Genomic DNA, 21,413 nt, shown 5'->3' on the forward strand with positions numbered 1-21,413 from the left:
TTTTTCTCAGCCATTTAAAGGTGTAAAAACCAGTAGTCTGCAGACTGTGAGGTGGCCCAGTGAACTTGGCGTGTGGTCTGTAGCCTGCAGAGTCCTGGTTTAGAAGAGAGAACGGGACTTGGGACTAAGATAGACTCAGGTTAAAAATACAGCCCCATGACTAAAGCTGCTTCATTAGCCTAAGGACAGATCATTTTTCTAAGCTTCAGTTTCTTTAAAAAAAATTTTTTTTTCAACGATTTTTTTTTTTTTTGGGACAGAGAGAGACAGAGCATGAACGGGGGGAGGGGCAGAGAGAGAGGGAGACACAGAATCGGAAACAGGCTCCAGGCTCCGAGCCATCAGCCCAGAGCCTGACGCGGGGCTCGAACTCACGGACCGGGAGATCGTGACCTGGCTGAAGTCGGATGCTTAACCGACTGCACCACCCAGGTGCCCCATCAGTTTCTTTATAGTAAAATCTTCTATTCATGGTTAAAATGAAGATTAATAAAAGTAACACAAATAAAATGCTTAGTACTCTGTTCTCCCTTAACAATTGGTAACAATTTCATAAAACTATTATTGTTAGCTACACATACCAAATTTTCACCCATATTTGTAGTTGGAACATACCATTGTACATTTCTTTGAATGGTAGCATAAGATCAGATTTTTGAGGTCGGTCAATTTAGTTTTATTCCACAAGGATTTTCTTCATCCAAATGCATTTCTGTGGTCTCCTGCTAGAGTCTACAGATTCAGACTTAATACGTATGAAGCCTGGTTGACATATCCTTTCCCACAACATTCAAAACATGTTTTTCCTGAACCTTCTGACATTGCTCTAGGGAGAAGCTTGTCAGGTTCATAGTGCATTTTTTTTATATTACTTTTTAAATTTTATTTTAAAGAGAGTGAGAGAGCAGGGGAGAGGGCAGGAGAGAGAATCTAAAGCGAGCTCCACACTCAGCACGGAGCCCAGTCCGGGGTTTGATTCCACGACCCTGAGATCATGACCTGAGCCTAAATCAAGAGTTGGATGTGCAACTGACTGAGCCACCCAGGTGCCCCTCAAATTGCAATTTAAACCTGGGAGTTGCTGTGTTTCTGTTTTGCCCTTCTCATCAGATTTGGCAGGACAAGAGTCTTTGGTTTCATATTTGGGCCTTACATCTGTGACAGAGCAAGAGAGAACCAGGAGAAAATTACTTGCCTGGCTTCGGCTAGATGACATCAATGAGCACTTGGAGGAAACTTTACTCAAAGTCTTCACATCTGATTCTTCAGGTACAAGCGTTTCTCTAACCATATAATCTGCGAAAATAGCTTCTCAAGAGACCTTCCAGTCCTAAAAATCTGTGTTCAGACTCTCCATTCGAAAGAAGTATTTTTTTCTCCATCTCATTTTCTGACAAGACCAAATCAAATTTTGAAGAAAAGCCTGGTCTATGAGGCCAGGACTAGGGTGAGGCATGACAGGCAACCCCCTCAAGGTACAAAATTTAGGGGACACCAAAAAACACAGTAATCAGGATAAATAATATTTAAAAAATAAAAAAATCCAGGATGAACAGAATTTTAAAATATTAAAGAAAGGCAGGATCAGTAATAGTGCTTGCCAGCCCATACTGGAACTTAAGACACAAGGAAAAGTCAGTATTACTAATCTTATTTAGGATCCTTTGTAACCCTTTTTTTTTCCCCTTGAAAGCTGTGTCTAAAATTATCACCGTGATTAAAAACATAGGATTAGAAATTGAGTTGATCTTGTTGCACTGTTTTTCCCTCTTCACTGCTTGCTCTTTCTTTCCACATTCTCTTCTATTGACTATTCTTTTCTTTCCTCTTTATTCTGTTATCATTCACTCACATTTCTTTTTGCTACTTTCTTTCTGCCCATCAGCCATGGCCTATTTACTCTCCCTCCGATTTTGCAAGGGAAACGGTCAAAGAGCTCTTTCATTTATAGTAACTGAGTGGTTTCCTATAAGTCAATACGAACTCTAAGGCTAAAAAGCCTTTCACTGGTGGTGGTTTATGTCCTTTTGGCTTGAAGCCAAAATGGTGACCTCTTTAACAATTCTCATGATTCCCTGGGGGTATGGAAGTCTCCAATCTGGGAAACATTGTGCTCCGTGAAAGCTGATAAACCACAATATGGTCCAGGGATTTCCCTTTATTTTGTCAGTGGCAATCTTAGAGTAAGTGTTCATGAAAGTAGTGTAGGACTCACTCCTCTGTGATTCCTGACAGTTCCCAGCACATCCTTTAGAGAGGAGGGCTTGAAAACCAAATGTTTGAAGTAAGCACCATTGGGATGTGCAGGACAATTAATGTGGCAGGATCTGGCATTTATAATCTGAACAAAAGCTCCCTCCCTCTTTCTTAATATTTATCCCAGATGAGAGCATGGCTCAGTACCAAGAAAGCATCCAGTTTTTCTTCCCAGGGAAAGCTAAGCCAGAAGCACAGAAAGCCACAGGGAAGTGGCCATGGGAACAGGGGCCAGGCTGTCATATATTCCATGCAGTAGTTAGAGCACCATGGGGACATAACCTCTGAGGAACAATTTTAAATGCAAAAAACTACGTGAACACTGATTCAATCCAGCCCTGGGATTCTACAGCAGATAATCGGGCAGAATCATGATTTGGGAGTATTTTCACAATTATACAGTGTTTAAAAATGTATTTGGCTCCTCTGTTGCCCAAGAGTAAATATATGTTATTGTTCCTTGAGTCCAGAAGTTTAAGTTCTAAAGCAGTAAAATAAACATGTCACATGTTTACTCACATATCATCTAAACACACACCAAATGCTTTCTGTGGTTGGTTTGAAGTTTTGATTCTGGTTTTCTGTATTTATTTATTTTTGTTTAAAGAAACAATGTGAATATCCTCTGCTGGGTCAGGGCGGGAGTCAGAGAGGTGACTCTTTCCAGATGATGGGAGAAACCAAATTTAGTTCTTCCAGGCTTGGAAAGCTTCCTGCATTAAAGTAGCATTAGAGATGAGCCTGAAAAAGACAAAAAAATGGGGGGGGGGGGAAGAGGGGAGGAGGGAATGTGTTCTCAGAAGAGAAGAGAGGAAGACTTTCTTGTTCAGATGAGAACTAGTGGCTTTCTGAGGTAAATCCAAGGGTGGTATAGAGATGTGTCTTCAAACTCTGCACACATCCACATCACCCAGGAGAATTGGTAAAAATGAGAGTCACTGGGCCCCACCCTCAGAGTTTCTGATTCAGCAGGTCTAGATGAGGCTTGAGAGCTGGTATCTCTCTTTTTTTTTTTTTCTTTTTTTCTTTGAGAGAGGGAGAGAGAGCATGCATGAGTGGGGAGAAAAGCAGAGAGAGTGAGAGAGAGAGAGAGAGAGAGAAAGAGAGAATCCTAAGCAGGCTCCACGCTTTGCATGGAGAGAGAGTAAAAATTTTATGTCTATAATTCAGTTTATTTCTTTATATTTTTGTCACCAATGTTTGCATGTTTAAATAATATATTTTTTAGTTTTGCCTTGCTTTGTATTTTCTATAAATACAACCATAGTTTATATATACTTTTATACTTGCTTATTTTATTCTACATTATGTTTGTGATATTCAACAGTGTAGATGTAGTCCCTTCCTTTTCATTGCTGGTTAGTATCTATATTTTATTTACCCAAATGTTGGTCATAGGCTTTGTGTTGTTTTAAGTTTGGAGCTATTGTGAACAATCCTGCTTTGATTATTCTTACACTTGTCCCCAGGTGCTCATGGGCATGAATCGATGATCTAGGGTACATATGTTGGAGTGAAATTACTAAAACTGCAGTGTATGTACAAATTTACATTTACTAGTGATGAAAAATTGGTTTTCAAAAACAGTTATACCCCATTTCTACCCCCTAAAATGCATGAAAATCTCCACTGACTCACTTCTTTGCATTTGGTTGTGCCAGATTTTTAAAATTATGCAAACCTTAAGGATATGTAATGATATTTTATGATTTTTATTTGCATTTATCTAATTATTCATAAAGTTGAATACTTTTAATATGTTTGTCATTTGAGTTTCTTCTTTAATGACACACATGTACATATCTTTTGCTAAATTTTATCTTTTTTTCCTTTATGTATTAATTCAATAGCATTCTTATATATTCTTACCCTCCCTCCAGTGGCAGCAGACCTTTAATTTATACCAGTACAGGAATATGAGCCCAGGAGGTACTCCTGTCTTTTCTCTAGGAGCAGGGCTTTTATTTCTTCTTCTTCTTTTTTTTTAAATTTATTTATTTTGAGGGAGTGGGGGGAGGAGAGAGGGAGAGAGAATGAACGAGCAGGAGAGGGGTAGAGAGAGAGGGAGCGAGAGAATCCCAAGTAGGTTCCTCATTATCAGAGCAGAGCCCAATGCAAGGCTCGAATCACGGACCATGAGATCATGACTGGAACCAAAACCAAGAGTGGGATGCTTAACCAGGTGCCCTGCAGGATTTTTATTTCTACCCTCCCTTCAGGAAGTAGGTCTTAGCACGACGGTTTGCTTCCCCTAACCAAATGGTATAGAGCTTTTGCTTCATATGAAAGAAGGGTTTAGGGAAGCAGGCAGTGTTTTTTACCTTTTCCTCCAGCATCATCCCTGACCAAGAGGTCCTGACCTGACCTGAAATCAAGTCAGACGTTCAGCAGGCCGAGCCACCCAGGTGCTCCCCCACTACATATTAGTTATTAATTTGAAAGAGAAACATTGCTTTTACCACAGAGAAATCTGGCAGAAACTACCTTAGCCAAATGATCAAATTCAGCATTATCAATAACGACACAAACTGATCCTATTTGCCCATGATATGGTTCACTGAGAAGGCTCCACTTTGTCTGAATGTTATCCTTTCCAAAATGTTTTACCTACATCCAATCATGAGGAAGCAATAAAATGAATCTAAACTGAGGGACAATCTGCAACAATAACTGTCTGTCCTGGACTAAAAAAAAAAAAAAATGTCAATGTGATGAAAGGAAAAAAGTCATGTTGGGGAAGGGGAAGAACATATTTTGTTAGGTTCATACATTAGCTTGTCCCTGGGTTTTATTTCAAGTCCCCATTGTGGGTTTAACAGAAAGAAAAGTCTTGAAAGAAGCAGTGTTGAAAGCATAATTGAATTTAAATATTAAAATTAAAATTATTTTAAGTGAAAATATTTCTTTTTTAGTTTTAATTTTTGTAATTATTTAAAATTTTAGTTTATTTATTTATTTTGAGAGAGAGAGTAAGCATGAGAAGGAGAGAGGTAGAGAGAGAGAGAGGGAGAGAATCCCAAGCAAGCTCTGCACTGTCAGCATGGAGCCTGATGTGGAGCTCAAACTCACAAACCCTGAGATCATGACCTAAGCCGAAACCAAGAGTCAAGACACTTAACTGACTGAGCCACCCAGGCACCCTAAGTGAAAATATTTCTAAAATATTTCCCTGTCATATTTAATAGAGATTATCAAGCATAATTTAACTTTTTTTGCTTACTCAGAATAATCGTTGTGAGTATTCTTGGACTTCTAATCATAACAATAACCCTACCAGGAAGATATTATTAAAATTGTTCATTAAAAAAAACCCATAAGCCACTAAACTGAAGTTCTGAGAATATCAGAGAGGGAATAAAAAATAATAAAAATATTCCCAGATGATAATTTTTATTATTGGTGAGATCCACAATTATTACATTTTAAAGGATGTATTCTCTCACTGACATCTTTTGAGGACATTCAGTCTTGCCTTAAGAGACCACTGGGGTGAAATACTAATAGCTTATGTTTATTGACTTCTTTATTTGCCAGCATCACTTTATATACTTTCACCCTCACAAAAACTTTATGTGGTTGGTGCTAGTTTTATTCCCATTTTATAGGAAACTAAGGAACAAGGAAGTTAAGTGATTTGTTCAAAGCCACAGAGTTACTATGCAAAAAATTGCAATAGGAACCCAGGAAGTTTGGCTCCAGAGCCTATTCCTTTACCACAATAGGTTCAGCTAGCATCCACCCTCTCATATAGATAACAATAAAAAGAAAAAGAAAAAAGAAAAGAGAAAAAAATTATTTTTGTGATGAGAACTCTTAGGATTTACTCTCTTAATAACTTTCCTACATATCATACATCAGTGTTAGTTGTGTCATCATGTTGTACATTACATCCCTAGTATGCATTTTTTGTATGACTGGAAGTTTATGCCTTTTGAGAACCTTCCTCCTTCAAGTCTGCTCTCTTTTTGTGTGAGTTTGTTTTTTTTCTTCTTTTTTGATTCCACATATAAGTAAGATCAATATTTGTCTTTCTCTGTCTGACTTATTTCACTTAGCATAATGCTTCAAAATCCCTCCATATTGTTGCAAATGGTGGAATTTCCTCTTTACCACCACACCATGCTGCCTTTCACCATGCTGTTCTGCACAGTGACTGAATGGAGAAAGCTGTTCTCTACTCTTAGAGAATAAATATTAAATAAATAAAATAAATCTCCACCTCTGGAGACAGAGCACTTGCATTGTTTTCTTTTCATTGTTGATGATGAGATTTCAAATCTCCAGAACATTTGCAAGATGAGAGCAATGAGCAACTATATATTTATCTATTTATCTAGGCTAGCTCATTTTTAATCCTTTGCTTCTCCATTTCTCTCTTTCTGAGCCATCTGAAAATATCATAATCCACCAACCCTTAGGAGGTACAAGTAGCTTGTGTATGAAACTATTCTCTTATATATGGCCCATTATCAAATTTCTGTAATTATCTGAATGATATCCTCTATAGCTTTATTTTTTTAATCCAGGATCCAAAAAAGAATAACTCATTGCATTTAGTTGTTGCACTTCTTTAGTCCACAATCCAGAACAGTTTCCTATCCCCTTTTTTTTAAAGGCTGAATAATATTCCATTGTATATATATCTTAATCCATTCGTCCATCGATAGACACTTAGATTGTTCCTGTATCTTGGCTATTTTAAATAATACTGCTATGAACATGGGGTGCAGATATCTTTTTGAGTTGATATTTTTGTTTATGTTGGATATATTCTCAGAATTGGAATTGCTGGATCATATGGTAGTTCTATTTTTAATTTTTTTGAGGAACCTCCATACTGTTTTCCATAGTGGTTATACCTATTTACGTTCCCACCAACAGTGCACAAGGGATCCCTTTCCCCCATATCCATGCCAGCATTTGTTTTCTCTTGTCTTTATGATGATGGCCAGTTTCAAAGGCATAAGGTGATATATCATTATGTTTTAATTTGCATTTCCCTGAGGACTAGTGATGTTGAGCATCTTCTCATGTACCTGTTGGCCTTTCATATATCTTTGGAGAAATGTCTACGCAGGTCCTTTGCCCATTTTTAAATTGGGTTATTTATTTATTTTTGCTATTGAGTTGTATAAATTCTTTATATATGTTGGATAGAAACCCCTCATCAGGTATATGGTTTGGAAATATTTTTTCCCCATCTTATAGGTTGTCTTTTCACTTCTTTGATGGGAGAAAAAGAAGGGGAAGGAGGAGGAGAGGGAGAAAAAGAAGAAGGAGGAGAAGGAGAAGGAACAATCCCCAAACTCTAAAGTAACCACAGATTTTATAGTTGTAAGATAACATACATGCAATAGGTCATCAATAATTATTAGTTGAATGAATAATTCATAATTTGTTTCCATTTTAATTTTCTTAGTGTTATCTGAATGCTGTTTTTTTCTCAAGTTTTGATAATCACTTAGTCATAGTTCAAATGAATGTGTGTTGAAACTACGTTGTATGCTCTGTGTGTTTCCACAGTTTCCTGTACTTTCCTTCGTGCAAGGGATATCTACCAGTGCAGTTCATTGAACTCCTCATGAAAGATGAAGCTCGTACACGTGTTAGCACAAGCAAACACTGGACTTAAGAAATATGTAGAAAGACATTCATTAAAAGGAACAATCAACAAAGCTGGGGCACTGGGGGTTAGAGTTGCCTCCTCCCCATCCTAAAGCCGCAGGGTGCCTGTTGGGACCTTTTCATTTTAGTGCATACACAGTCTGAGTGTGAGGCTCACGTGATTCTTATCAGACTCAAAGACAAGGAACTGACATCTGAACTCACCCAGCTTTCCATGAATTTATATTCAATCTCATATGGAATGCTACTGAACAAACTACACTTCAGGTATTCATACCCATGAGGTATTCATAATGCAGGCATGCCACGGAAATGAGCCCTCCTTGAACACCTCAACTCCTATTCCAGGATGCATGGCATTTTGTTGTTATTGCTTATTCAATCGTATCTCTTATACATTCTAGATTTTAAGCAGGAGGCAAAGAGTACTGTACTAATTTTGTTGTCCATTTTCTGTCTGGTAGCTTACACAATGCCTGACGCATAGTACAAGTTATTATTAACTATTCCAGACACTGTGGGGGCAAGGAGGAGTCAAAAATGTGAAAGAACTGGTTGTTTCCTCCCAAGAACTTGTAACTTTGGTGAGGAAGATTGATGGGGAAATAACTAACAGTAGTGTAAGTTAATAACATAAATGCTAGGAAGAGATTAAAATTATCAACCCTGGTAGTCTCCAACACAGGGAAGTTAATTGCTAATTTATGGGATCAAAAAAGGTTTTACAAAGGAGTGGTTTTCAGCTGCATCTGCAAATAATGTAGTCTAATATATAGTGAATTCCCCTTTTCCGGACTTCCAGTCTTTTTCCTGAAAGGAGAAATTTTTAGAAAGTCTTCCTGTTACTAAGGGTCTGCTTCCTGAGGAAAGTCCTGAATAGCAGTTAATGATTTAAAAAACAAGAACCTCTGTGTGACAATAATGGATCCAGATCTGGGTGCTTCAGTCTGGAAGGAATATATTAACCAAATTTTCAACCCAAATGCTATTCCAGAGCCTTTGGGTGTCTGTCTCTCTGCTTTAGTTTAAGCAATTGGTTTTTGACTCACAAATAGTTTCAGATAATAGCATTTCTAATTGTATTTTAGTCCTCCTTACTATCATTCATTCAAGGGTGTGAACATTTATTTTTCTTAACTGGATTCATAGTGTTTCTTGAATGCTCTGATGACCAAGATAAAATATATAGACTTTAGTAATTGGGTTTTCCAGCTGAAGAGATATTACCTCTCTCAAAAAAGAGAGAATATACAAGTCCATTTGAACTCTGGTATTTTCTTAAAAGAACTACACATTTTCATAAAATATTTTGCTAAGATACTACAAGTTTTGGTGGGCTATTTCCCTGATTTACATCAGAAACTCAGTTGAAAAGGTGAAAAAGAAACAAATCCTATTATTTTTTCCTTTAAATGATTTCTTCAGCACAGAAAATTTAAGAGACTTGCTCTTTATCACACAGAAAACCAAAAGCAGAATCATTAACTGAGTCCTATATTATGTGTTTGCTTCGTGGCTATAAAAGAGATTAGAAAAATTTTGTCCCTAATAATATAGTTTTCACTAACCACTCAGAAAATGACAGTGAGAGGTGGAAGGAGTTAAAATGAATGTCCTGAAAAAGGCAAGAAGAGGTGGAAAAGATGAAGGCTGCCTGAAAGAAGCAGGATTTCTTGAAGCAATCTCTAAGGCCACACCACTGGCCCATGCCATCAAAATGGTGGGCTATATAACATAAGAAGAGGCTGAGACCCTGGGTGACCAGTGACCAAGAAAGAGCTGTGGCACAGCTGACTACATGAGGGTTGTTGAATGAATTAAACATTTCCAGGCCTTTTCTCCTTTCACCTGACATCGTTTATGTGCCATTCTCTTTAACAAAGTTGTTAGGGTACAAAACATTTATGGTCTGTATCTTAAAATTAGCTCTCATCTATTCCCTGTAGTGCTATCTATACTCCTGAAATGGATTGTAGTCACTTTAGGGACAAGGACAAGGGGATATACATTGCATCCCCACAGGATCTGGTACAATTTCTTCTACAAGTTAGGGAATCAATAAATATCTTTTGATGGTATTTTGTTTAATTTAGATGTAAGGGATATACATTGTGCTTATTGCTGTTTAAGACAATTCCCTTTTTTTTTTTTTTTTTTAAGGCTGATGCTCTCCCCTTTCCCACCTGTGAATCGTCAGATGAGGCATCAGAAGCCATACTTTCACTCTGAGGTGCTCTCTGAAAGGCAAATGGAACCAATAAGACTCTTAGACATTTGTAGTTTGATCTAAGGAAAAAAACAGACATTTGAGTTTCTTGTCAATGAAAACCCATTTATAGAAAAAAAGAAGGTCCACAAACTCCCTGGTTCCCATATGTGTCACACAATCTGGTTGTCTACCTAGAGGCATAGCTTCTATTCTTATCCATTATCAAACACCACAATTTCCCTCCAGTGTTAGCTGAAGATTCCTTGATCTCCTAGAAAGTGGTCCTAACTTCCAGGCTAGGGATGGTCATAACCAAGTTCAGTCTAATAAGTCTAATAAGAATCATAAACTCAGTTTTATCTACTGTGACACAATAGGAAGTGTGCTAAGTGTCTTCTGAGAAATGCGTATTACTCCTTGAGAAAAAGAGAAAGAATAAGTTCCTTTCTACCCTAGCCACCATCCTCACCTACTGCTTCCTGTCTTCGAATGGAGTACCTGGTGTCAAGGCAACCATCTTGTGACCATGAGACAACTAAGCCCCCAAATGGCTGGCATACTGAGGCTGGTGAAATAAAAGGATGGAAAGAGTTTGGCTCCTTGATAACATTGTCAAGTGGCAGAACCAGCCCTGGAATATGTAGAATATTATTTTGCTAGATAATTAAATCTCTTTATTTATAAAGTCACTGTTAAATTTTCAGTTACTTGCAATAAAATATATCCTAAATGATAGACCATATGACCCAGAATCTTCCTTATATTTTATTAGATTCATTAGTATACTGCCTACAAATTCTTTTTCTCACTTGGGTAACTAATGTAAATTTATATTTTGTGCAGCCAAAGAAACATTAACTTATTATATAGGCTTATTAACTCATATATAAGCTTTTCACTAAATATTTGAGGGTTTTTGGTTTTGTTTTTTTTTTTACATCACAGGAGAAAGTCAGGAAAGGGTTTATCAAAACACAAAGGATAAATGATACTTCCTCTGTCTCCTTTGAGTGTTTTCCTCTGCAATTTGATTTAAATTTGGATGAAAGCAACACAAGCTCATAAACTGCTATTGCTCTTATACTTTCCACTGTAAGAGTCGCGAATGAGGGGCCCCTGGGTGGCTCAGTTGGTTGAGCCTCCAACTTCAGCTCAGGTCATGATCTCGTGGCCCCACATCGGCTCTGTGCTGACATCTCAGAGCCTGGAGCCTGCTTCGGATTCTGTGTCTCCTTCTCTCTCTGCCCCTTTCCTTTGCACACTCTGCCCCTCTCTCTCTCAAAAATAAATAATAAAAACATTTAACAAAAGAATTGCAAATGAGTAGGGAGGTAATTTGAGCATAGCTTAATCAAAGGTAGGTGCTCTTGCTAATAACCAAAGAAATGCAATTGAGAGTTATTATTTTATGTCATCTGGGTTGAAAGTAAAGTAGAGATATAAATATGTAGCGATGAGCATTTCAAATGGACATTTCTCCTTTTAAAAGGTATAAGGTAACCCTAAGTAAAACCTACAAAGACATTCATCTCATTTGACCAAGTAATCCTATGCTAGAGAATTTTTCCTAAGGAAATATTTTGACAGATGTAGGACAGATGTTTTTATCTGTAAGAGAAAAAAAGAAAAAGAAAAACATTAAATATTCAACAATAAGAAAAGAATGTAGCTAATTACAGATTATAAATGAGAGGGACTCTAGTACCACCATTAAATATAGTAATGGTTATGTAAGCAAGTAAGAATACAGAAAATGTGATGTGCTTTTTAAAAGCACAATAAGTAATGACATGTAAACTGATTGCAATTATAGATAGGATCTATAGGAAAAAATAAAAAATAGTTTTTGGAGTGAGGTGGAATTGAGGGTGATCTCTTTCATTTGTTTGGTCTTATTCCAAAATGCTTTACTGTTCATGGCAAGCATTATGTCATGCCAAGATCACCACCTATGCATCGAAATAAATGTTTTACCTCTCTCCAAACATCATGTGGACTTAAGGATTTGCTTTTTCTATGTTCTCATGCTGAATAATCTGAATAATGGAAAATTCTTGATGAGGACAGACCTGAGAACTGATACGACCACCATCACAAGGGATAGAAATGTTCAACACAAAGCTCTTCAAGGCCTTAGCATGATTGATGAGATAGTATCTAGGTGGTATCAGAGTGGCCTACTTTCTTCCTAATCCATAACTTCTCCCTGTTTCCTACCAGGCAGCTGTTTGTCTCTTATCTTTAGGAAGGTTCCTGAGCCTAAAAAGCCCTTTCCTAGGCCTGCCGAAATTCTTTCATGTGGCTGAGGTTGCACCAAATATGCTGCTGGGAAAAGATGTCAGTGAATAAAAGTAGTTCCTCTTACTAGAACTGAGAATCCTTTTCTTGAAAAGAATGTAATTGGTGCAACAGCAATATCTAGGGAACACTTTCTTTTTTTAAAAAAATCTTTCTTAATGTTTATTTATTTTTGAGACAGAGAAAGACAGAATGTGAACAGGGGAGGGTCAGAGAGAGGGAGGCACAGAATCTGAAGCAGGCTCCAGGCTCCGAGCTGTCAGCACACAGCCAGACACGGGGCTTGAACTCACGGAGTGTGAGATCATGACCTGAGCCAAAGTCGGATACTTAACTGACTGAGCCACCCAGGCGCCCGTAGGGAACACTTTCATTTGTCCTTTCGGATGAGGAAGTGATATAAAGTGATGAATGTGTACAGAGCTGCGCTGAGACAACTTGAGAGGGAACTCCTAGGTGAAGAAAACACATTTACTTCTACTTCCACATTGGTCTTTGTCTTTATATAAGATAGGAAAACACTAAACAACACTGATCATGTGTAATGGTCAAAATGGGCCCACGTTCTATAGGAACCATGTCTTCAGCAGAGAGGAATACATCGATGGAGAGAAATCACCACATTCTGAGAAGAAATCTTGTGTCACAGCCACAAGAAGTATAAATTGCCTTTTGGGATTGGGAGAGATAGTAGTTGTCCATACAGAAGCATGTATTAGAGGCATTAGTGCTTCTCAACCAGAGGAGTACCACCTCCTGGTAGGCATTTGGAAATGTGGGGGAGAATGTGTGATGTCAGAATGACTAGGAGGTGTTACTCAATGTAGTGAGTGAGGGCTGGGAATACTAATGTTGTCCTATAGTGTCGTAGACTGTCCTGAATAATGAGGAATCATCCCTCATAGAATTCCAGTAATGACCCTATAAGAAAACGCTAGAAGAGCAAAGCTGGGAATGATCATGAAATTATCATCAAAAATGGAAGGAGGAGGGGGACTACAGAAGAAAAACACACTTCTCTGAATATCAAGTTTTGTTTTGATGGTAATGATTCCACAGTGCAGGAATGTACCTAGTATATTAGAAGGGCTTTATTAGATACCCTTATGCAACATCATCCAGGGAGAAACCAGCTGCTTTGGAATTCTCCAGTTAGAGTCTGAAAGTGGTAACACTGTGAAATTTATTTTAGAGAGAAGCTTACAAAAAATCAGGTTTCAAAAATATACCTGCTGGAATTTTTATCAGCCTTTATACTTTTTCTGGGCTTTATAATTTTATCTAGACCTCTGGGATGGCAAATTTGAATACAGAGAATGCCAATCAAACAGATAAAGAATACTTTTCATTTAAATTTTTCATTTTGAGCCTAATTCTTACTCAAAACCATCCAATAGATAAAGAATATCCAATGCACAAAGATGTGGTATATATACAATGGAAGATTACACAGCCATAAAAAGGAGCAAAATCTTGCCCTTTGTGGTAACATGGGTGGACCTAGAAGGTATTATGCTAAGTGAAATAAGTCAGACAGAGAAAGACAAATATCCTATGATTTCACTTACATGTGGAATGTAAAAAAAACAAGACAAAACAAATGAACCGACAAAACAACACAAAACAGAAACAGACTAATAGATACAGAGACCAATCTGGTTTGCTGGAGGGGTGGGCCATCTTGGGATGGGTGAAATAAGGGAAGAGAATTAAAAGGTACAAACTTGAAGTTATAGAATAAATCAGTCATAGGGATGTAATGAACACAGGGAATATAGTTAATAATATTGTTACAACTTTGGTAACAGATGGAAGCTAAATTTATCTTGGTGATCATTTCCTAATGTATACAAATGTTTAATCACTACGTTGTACACCTGAAATTAGCATAATATTGTATGTTAATTATACCTAAAAAAGTCCAATAGTCTATTGGCCTGATATTTATTGATTGATTGACTGATTGATTGTCATTGTCGTTCCAATTTGGGGAAAGTTGGGTTTGTACTAATGTGTTTAGCCATGCAGCATGATAGGCTTTGAACTAAAACTGTCACATAGGGGCGCCTGGGTGGCTCAGTCAGTTAAGCGTCTAACTTCGGCTCAGGTCATGATCTCACAGCTTGTGGGTTCAAGCCCCACATCAGGCTCTGTGCTGACAGCTCAGAGCCTGGCCCTGCTTTGGATTCTGTGTCTCCCTCTCTCTCTCTCTCTCTCTCTGCCCCTCCAGTGCTCATTCTCTGTCTCTCAAAAATGAATAAACGTTAAGAAAAAAAACTATTGCTTAATGAACTGATTGAGCATAAGGACGTTTCTGTAACACATATTCTTCATCTGTTGGCTTCACGCAAAGGTATTCAGGCAATCACACAACTGCAGCTATGTGCTCAACCTGTAGTTTTAGGATTTGACTAAACCTTTTATTTTAATCTTCTTTTCCCTGTGACTGATTATTCATTATTACAGAAGATTATTATAAGGGAAGGTTTAGTCTACTGATGACCCTTCCTTAATTGCATTTTATACTATATAATGAGGAAAAGCACAAATCGAAGCGTACTACCCACTGAGCTGAGAGCAAGTAAACACGTTGAAAAGCGATGTATTATCAACTTATTTTCAGTCTTTTCTGTATGCCACTGATATATTTGGAAGTGTTTGCAACCCTAAATCTAGGCTTCCTCATATAAGAGACTTTAGTTTCCCCTAAAGAAAAATTAAAATCTTCTCTCTCTCCTTCATTCACTCATCACTCTCTCTCCCTCCCTTCCTTTTCCTCCTTCTTTTATGAAGAGGATTCTAGTGCTTTGGCTACTTCTCAATGTGTTTTTGTTCTCCAAGTGCTTCATTTTTATCCGTCTTGAGTAACGGAACCCAGTGAAGAAGAAATAACTTTAAAATCTTAACACACCTTCTCACCCCTCTGCTCCTCTCCTGGCACGGCTCCTATCATGTTGCTTTTGGCTAAGTCCTCCGGTACATTACTGCTGGGTCTTGAGGGGTGTGGGTCTTAAGTTGGCCATGGGTCAGCTTCCTAGGTGGCTTTTCGGAGCCTGAACTTCCACTGCACTTACAGGAGAAAAACTCTCTAGGGTCTGGTGGGAAAAAAGATAAAAGAATGTTTTTCTTAGTTTACAGATCAGAATAAGAAACTGATACTTGAGCTTTGTTTTTGGGGCTCCCTAACCCAAGGAAACTGGTCAGAAGAAGGAGGGCAGGGAGTTTCTCTCCACTTAGGAGGCCATAATCCAGTTCCCAGAGGCATTCCCTCCAGAGCAGAACACTGCTCACAGCCTGGGTGGCCCTTAAGTTCCTCCTGGAGAGATGAACTGAGAGTAAGGGAGTGGTCAGAGCAATGGGTAGGTGAGTGGTTTGTGCTCATTCTTCCCCACACTGCCCAGGGGGCTTTTGTTTGGAGCTTATGTTGGGAGGGCTGCTGGAAATAATTTCTGTGTTGTTTTAAATGAGAGAAATATGATTGTATTATTCCATTCTTTATCTTTTCTTCAGCCCTACCTCTAGAGTATGCCTTTTTTTCTTTTTCCTCAACAGATATTACTAACTTAAAGAGTTTGTAATATAGGTTTCTTAAGTGGATATGAGAAAACATGCAAGGTGGTCAGGGGAGACATGTTTTCCCCCTTCTGTTAAATTCTAGGACAGGCTTATCACACGCTGTTTCTGTTGCTTTCACTATCCACTGCTTTCTTGTCTGTTCAGCGACTGCTACTCTGCAAAACCTTCCCTGAGAGCATTTCCTTTCCATCTTGTTATGACCTCCCAGTGACTTACCCTGGTGGAAATAAAGCTTTATTGAAACAGCATTCTCTGAGCAACCTATAGGCAAGCTGCTTAACAGGTTTTTGTCCCTTCTGGGACAAGTGGGAACAAGTTGAGCCCACCCAGTCCAGTTGCTTTCTGTGATGGTACCTAGAGGGGTTCTTAAATGAGATTTTTAGAAAGACAACAAAAACAACAGAACTACAAAAGGAAGATGACTGAATCTACATGATGAATGAAAACAATTTATATTTAGCTATGTTCTTTTTTTGGGGGGGTTGGTTTTGGTTTTTTGCTTTTGGGTGTTTTGTTTATGTTTTTGTTTTATTTTGTTTTCTGTTTTTTGTTTGTTTGTTGGCTATAGTCTTTTAAAAAAATTTTTTTTTTCCAACGTTTATTTATTTTGGGGACAGAGAGAGACAGAGCATGTACGGGGGAGGGGCAGAGAGAGAGGGAGACACAGAATCAGAAACAGGCTCCAGGCTCTGAGCCATCAGCCCAGAGCCTGACGCGGGGCTCAAACTCACAGACCGCAAGATCGTCACCTGGCTGAAGTCGGATGCTTAACCGACTGCGCCACCCAGGCGCCCTGGCTATAGTCTTAACTTAAATATTTGTGTTGGATTTTCTGTTGGGATCTAAGCAACATTGCAACTCCTCTCCATTCCTCCCTGCATTGTACGTTTGGAAGCCTGGAAACTACTTTTTAAATTTTTTTTTTTTTAATCTTTAACGTTTATTTTTGAGACAGAGAGAGACAGAGCATGAACAGGGGAGGGGCAGAGAGAGAGGGAGACACAGAATTCGAAACAGGCTCCAGGCTCCGAGCTGTCAGCACAGAGCTCGACGTGGGGCTCGAACTCACGGACCGTGAGATCATGACCTGAGCCGAAGTCGGACGCCTAACCGACCAAGCCACCCAGGCGCCCCCGGAAACTACTTTTTAAAAACTGCTTTGTCATCAGGCTTCCAGTATAGGTTCCAGAAATGAGAAGGCACTCCTTGAGATTTACAACACAACAGAAGGAAAAAAGAGACGTAGAAGCCATCATTGACTCAGTTGCTGTGGATAAGCATGTGAGCTCTAGTAACGGGCAGACATGAGGCTTTGCCAGAAGTTTCTAAGTATTCTTCTAGAAATCACCCACTTTGGTGCTGCAGAAAGCTGAGATCAGTGGCAGAGATTTCTTCTGATCCCTGTACTTTCTGAATGGTGTGAGGAGCTTCCCTGACCTTTATTCTCTTCACCCTTAAAGTGGTTTTGTGTAAGAGCTCTGACTGTCTGTATTAAATACCTTACTGCTTGAAATACCTAGAGTGGTTTCTGTTTTCTTGACCAAATTCTGACTGGTACAATCTATATAACCAAGCAGAAGAGACATTAAGGGTAAAAGGGTAGACTTTTGTTATGCGATTTTAGTTACTACTCATCAAGGCTCAGATGATTAAAACAAGAGTCATTCTTTTTCTTATGCTATCCACTGTGCTCATTCTCTTGTGTGTTCTACTCCTGTTTTGTCTTATACCTGTATTGTGATTTGCTTTTCACATAAGAGCTCTTACTTTTATTTATTACGATGGTCTGCACATAGTAGGTCCACAATGACTTATTTGTTGAAATAAAAAGATAAAGTATGCTTATGCTTTTGCTTTGAATTCATTTCAGATATAATATTTGGTAGCTGAATAGCAAGTGAAAGAGGCAACTATACTTCTAAAACATTTTGCAAAATGTCTGATAGTTACACCAAGGAATAGTTTATCCATCAGTGCAAATAATGTTGAATCATTGCTTACTCGCTTTTTGCATATATCATTCACTCAGTAAATATTTATTGATCATCTGCTAGGTGTCAGGAATTGTTATAAGTACTTGGAACATATCAGGGAACAAAACAGGGAGAAATCCCTGACCTATCCAACGCACTGCTCTGATGTGAGTTTTGAAACTTGAGATAGGATGTTGTTTCCTTTGCTTCTTTGTGTTAAGTGCTTCATTGTGACTAAGGCAGTTATTCTTGGTGGGATAACAAGTGTCCTGATTGTGGATCCAAATGGAAAACAGAGTCTCCATATTAAGAAGCATAGAGTCCAAAGCCCTGTTGGTGAAACTCATCTTCCTGGGATGCTTAATAAAGGGATGGCACTTTCTGTCTTCCTTGCTACTCAATGTCACATTCATATCTAGACAAATTTTTTTCCCGTGTGAAGATCCAAACTTCTTCCTCTTTATTAGTAGCGAGTAAAGCATAGTTTCTCCCCAAGTCTTGGCAAGTTGTTCTCCTGAGATGGATAATATGCAGAAGCACTCACTCAAGTTCTTACTTGTCTATGGTTTATAATATTGCTCTTATTGTTTATATTTAGACATAAAATAGTTTGGAGTGGTTTCGTATTCTATATCTTATTTTTGGCATGTCTCCATGAAAAAGTCCTCATTATCTTTGCTCGTACGCCACTTCTGAGTGATTTCTTGGATGAGACTGACTCATTACTTATGACTATCTTCAGTAGATTTTCTTTGGAAAGGATTATAGTTAATCCTAATACATCTGAAATATTAAGTAATTTAATTGTGGGTAAATGATGGAAATGTATTGGCTTCATGTATATATGTGTTATCCTTCTTAGTAAATTGAACACATGAGGAAGAGAATTCACCCAAATATCATTTAGGTTAATTTTACTTCTTTTCATGAATAAAGGAGGCTGACATGGTCACTATACTCCCAGTGGTCTCAAAGAGTGGCCAGAAGGAAACCAGGGACTTTTAGCATTTCTGGATGTTAAAGAGTCCTGAGTCCTTGACATAACGTCTCTACCTTTATTTCCTTATTGAGTCTTTAGTTCCTACCTTGCTCCAAAGGCGCGATCCTCTAACGAGGTCTGAGAAGGGCAGGGCCGGGAGTGGTCAAGGTATGATCTGTGGATCTGAGCCAGAAGAGCCATGGGGATCCAGGCAATAGCATGGATCCAGCCAAAAAGATGGTTGATTTGGGCAGCTAGACTTTGGCTCTATTCAAAATAACCTGTGAAAGTCATAACATAGGCCAACTGAACTTGGATTTAAAAAATTTAAACCAATTGGTACAGCATGGCTTTTCAGAAGGTGGGAAACCTATGCTTCCCAAATTTTATTCTGTGTCCAAACATAAAGATAGAAAACAGCAAGTCAGGACAACTGTCTTTTCTAGTGTGCATATCATGCTGCCTGCATATAGAAACTGACTGAACTAGATAGCAGAAAGACCAAAAAATTGAGAAGGGAGTAGGCAGAGAAAAAAAAAAAAAAGAGCAAGGTATTGGGAAGACTTATAAATCATTTATAAAAAAAAATACAAGGAAAGGAAATACTAAAGGCCTACTTTCATCAATGCCTATGAATGGTCTTAAATCAATAAAAGAACCCAAGCAAAAAAAAAAAAAAAAACTAAAATAAAAACAACAACAACAAAAGAAACCTGAAACAAACTTTGTAGGATGGTATACCAAAAGAGAAATTAATTTTACTGTGTGTCGTATAAATAAAATCATAATCAACAATTTTTTAAAACTCAGGAAAAAGAAGTGTTCCAAGCCTGAGGCAGAGCTGGAAGAAGCAGAAAGATGAGGCTTAATGATTGCTCTCTCTTTTGTAGTGTGTTTCCACTTTAATCCGATCTATTAACATTCTGTGTGTTATTTATTCAAATAGGGGAAGGTATGTAAATACAGTAAACATAGGAAGGCATAGGTGGAGATGTGCCAGCTTTGAAAATGTGGTAGGTAAAATGGCAGTAGATCTCTCCTGGCAGGCACATTCCAGTGTCCTTGGCTAACCAAAGGGCGGTACTGCAAAGAAATCCTAAGCAAATATTTTTTCAGTTAATGGGAACAATTACTGAAATTTCACACAACACTTCCATCTTGCTCTGCAGTTCAATTTCCCTTCCATACTTAATATCCAACCTTTAAAAATAAACATTTACAGAGCTAAGTTTACTTTAGCAAGTTTTGAAAAGTTCCACAAAATGGGTGGAAACATGCTTTGGCTTGTTTCAGGATGTGAATTTCTTCTCGTTCCCATCTCTTCTTTCTCCAAAATTTCCTGTCCTAGTTTAGGGAATGTGTTGAGGCAGGGAAGCAGGTGGAATCTAGAGGCAAGACTAGGTAAGGGAGGTTCCTGGGGTACTTGGGTGGCTCAGTTGGTTGAGCCTCGACTTTGGTTCAGGTCATGATCTTGAGGCTTCTGAGTTCGAGCCCTTTGTTTGGCTCTGTGCTGACTGCTCAGAGCCTGGAGCCTGCTTTGAATTCTGTGTCTCCCTCTCTCTCTGCCCCTCCCCTGTTCATGCTCTGTCTCTCTCTCCTTCAAAAATAAATAAATGTTAAAAAAAATGTAAAAAAGATTAGGAAAGGGAGGTTCCTATATACTATCTGGGGTATCTTTTCTTATGATGAAATCTTCTCAGGCAGCATCTTTTAAATATCAATCAATATATCTTTAATATCTTCTTTATTTCTACCAAGATTATTTCTACTAAGAAAGATATGAGACAATTAAAATTACAACCATATACAATTTATGGAATAATAAGATTAGAAAGTAAATTTAATGGCCATCTGCTTTAGGAAATGAAAATATAATGGACTATTGCTTATATTTAGATCTTTAGAGTAACCAAAACAAGACAAGAAATATATGCATGTATTTATGGAGTGAGATTTTGCAATTTCCCCAACCTGTATTTGAACACAGAAAAGCACTCATAATAATGCACAAAATGTCCAATTATATTATCTTTGGTATCTTCACCCCCAAAATTTGGTGATAATTAGTTTTATTTTGGCTATAGTTACTGTGATAATCAAAATATACATTAAGCAATAGTCATGCTGATGGAGTGAGAGACTATTTGTAAACATGTCTAGGGACATGGAAAGGTGATGTTAGCATATGTAGTTGAGGAGTCTGGCTCCAGACCAGAATTCTATGTATGATCTTTCAAGCCCAATCATAGGCAATTAGAAAGGTTTTATCTGGTAGGCTCCTTGGGGGAAAGCTGTCCTTGCCATACTTGATAACAGTCTGGAGGGAGTTTCAGACACTTGGCACCTGCCCCCCCCAGGCCAGCCGCACTGTTACATGTTTCAACATTCCTAGTCCAAAGGCCTCTATTCAGAGGCCTCCTTCTCAAGGGGACTTCAGGATGCTTTCCTACACCCTGACTCAGTGTTTAGTGCTTTTCCACTCCTTGTCCTCCTTCCC

The 21,413-nt window shown here is 38.2% G+C and overlaps 1 protein-coding gene across 2 annotated transcripts in view; it reads right to left on the reverse strand.

Annotated features, from left to right (window-relative positions):
• Positions 1-2,814: 2,814 nt before the first annotated feature.
• USP38 (ubiquitin specific peptidase 38) overlaps positions 2,815-21,413 on the reverse strand; it is a 68,937-nt gene continuing 50,338 nt past the window's right edge. The window contains exons 12-14 of one of the 2 annotated variants that reach the window (XR_008296101.1): positions 15,300-15,483; positions 10,065-10,118; positions 2,815-2,997 (exon numbers count right to left, since the gene is read on the reverse strand). The gene's annotated coding sequence lies outside the window, so the exon portion shown is untranslated. Of the gene's footprint in view, positions 2,998-10,064; positions 10,168-15,299; positions 15,484-21,413 lie in introns of both variants that reach the window. The other variant, XR_008296102.1, reaches the window with a different exon arrangement.

The sequence above is a fragment of the Acinonyx jubatus genome, chromosome B1, assembly GCF_027475565.1.
Source record: "Acinonyx jubatus isolate Ajub_Pintada_27869175 chromosome B1, VMU_Ajub_asm_v1.0, whole genome shotgun sequence".
Lineage (NCBI taxonomy): Eukaryota > Metazoa > Chordata > Mammalia > Carnivora > Felidae > Acinonyx > Acinonyx jubatus.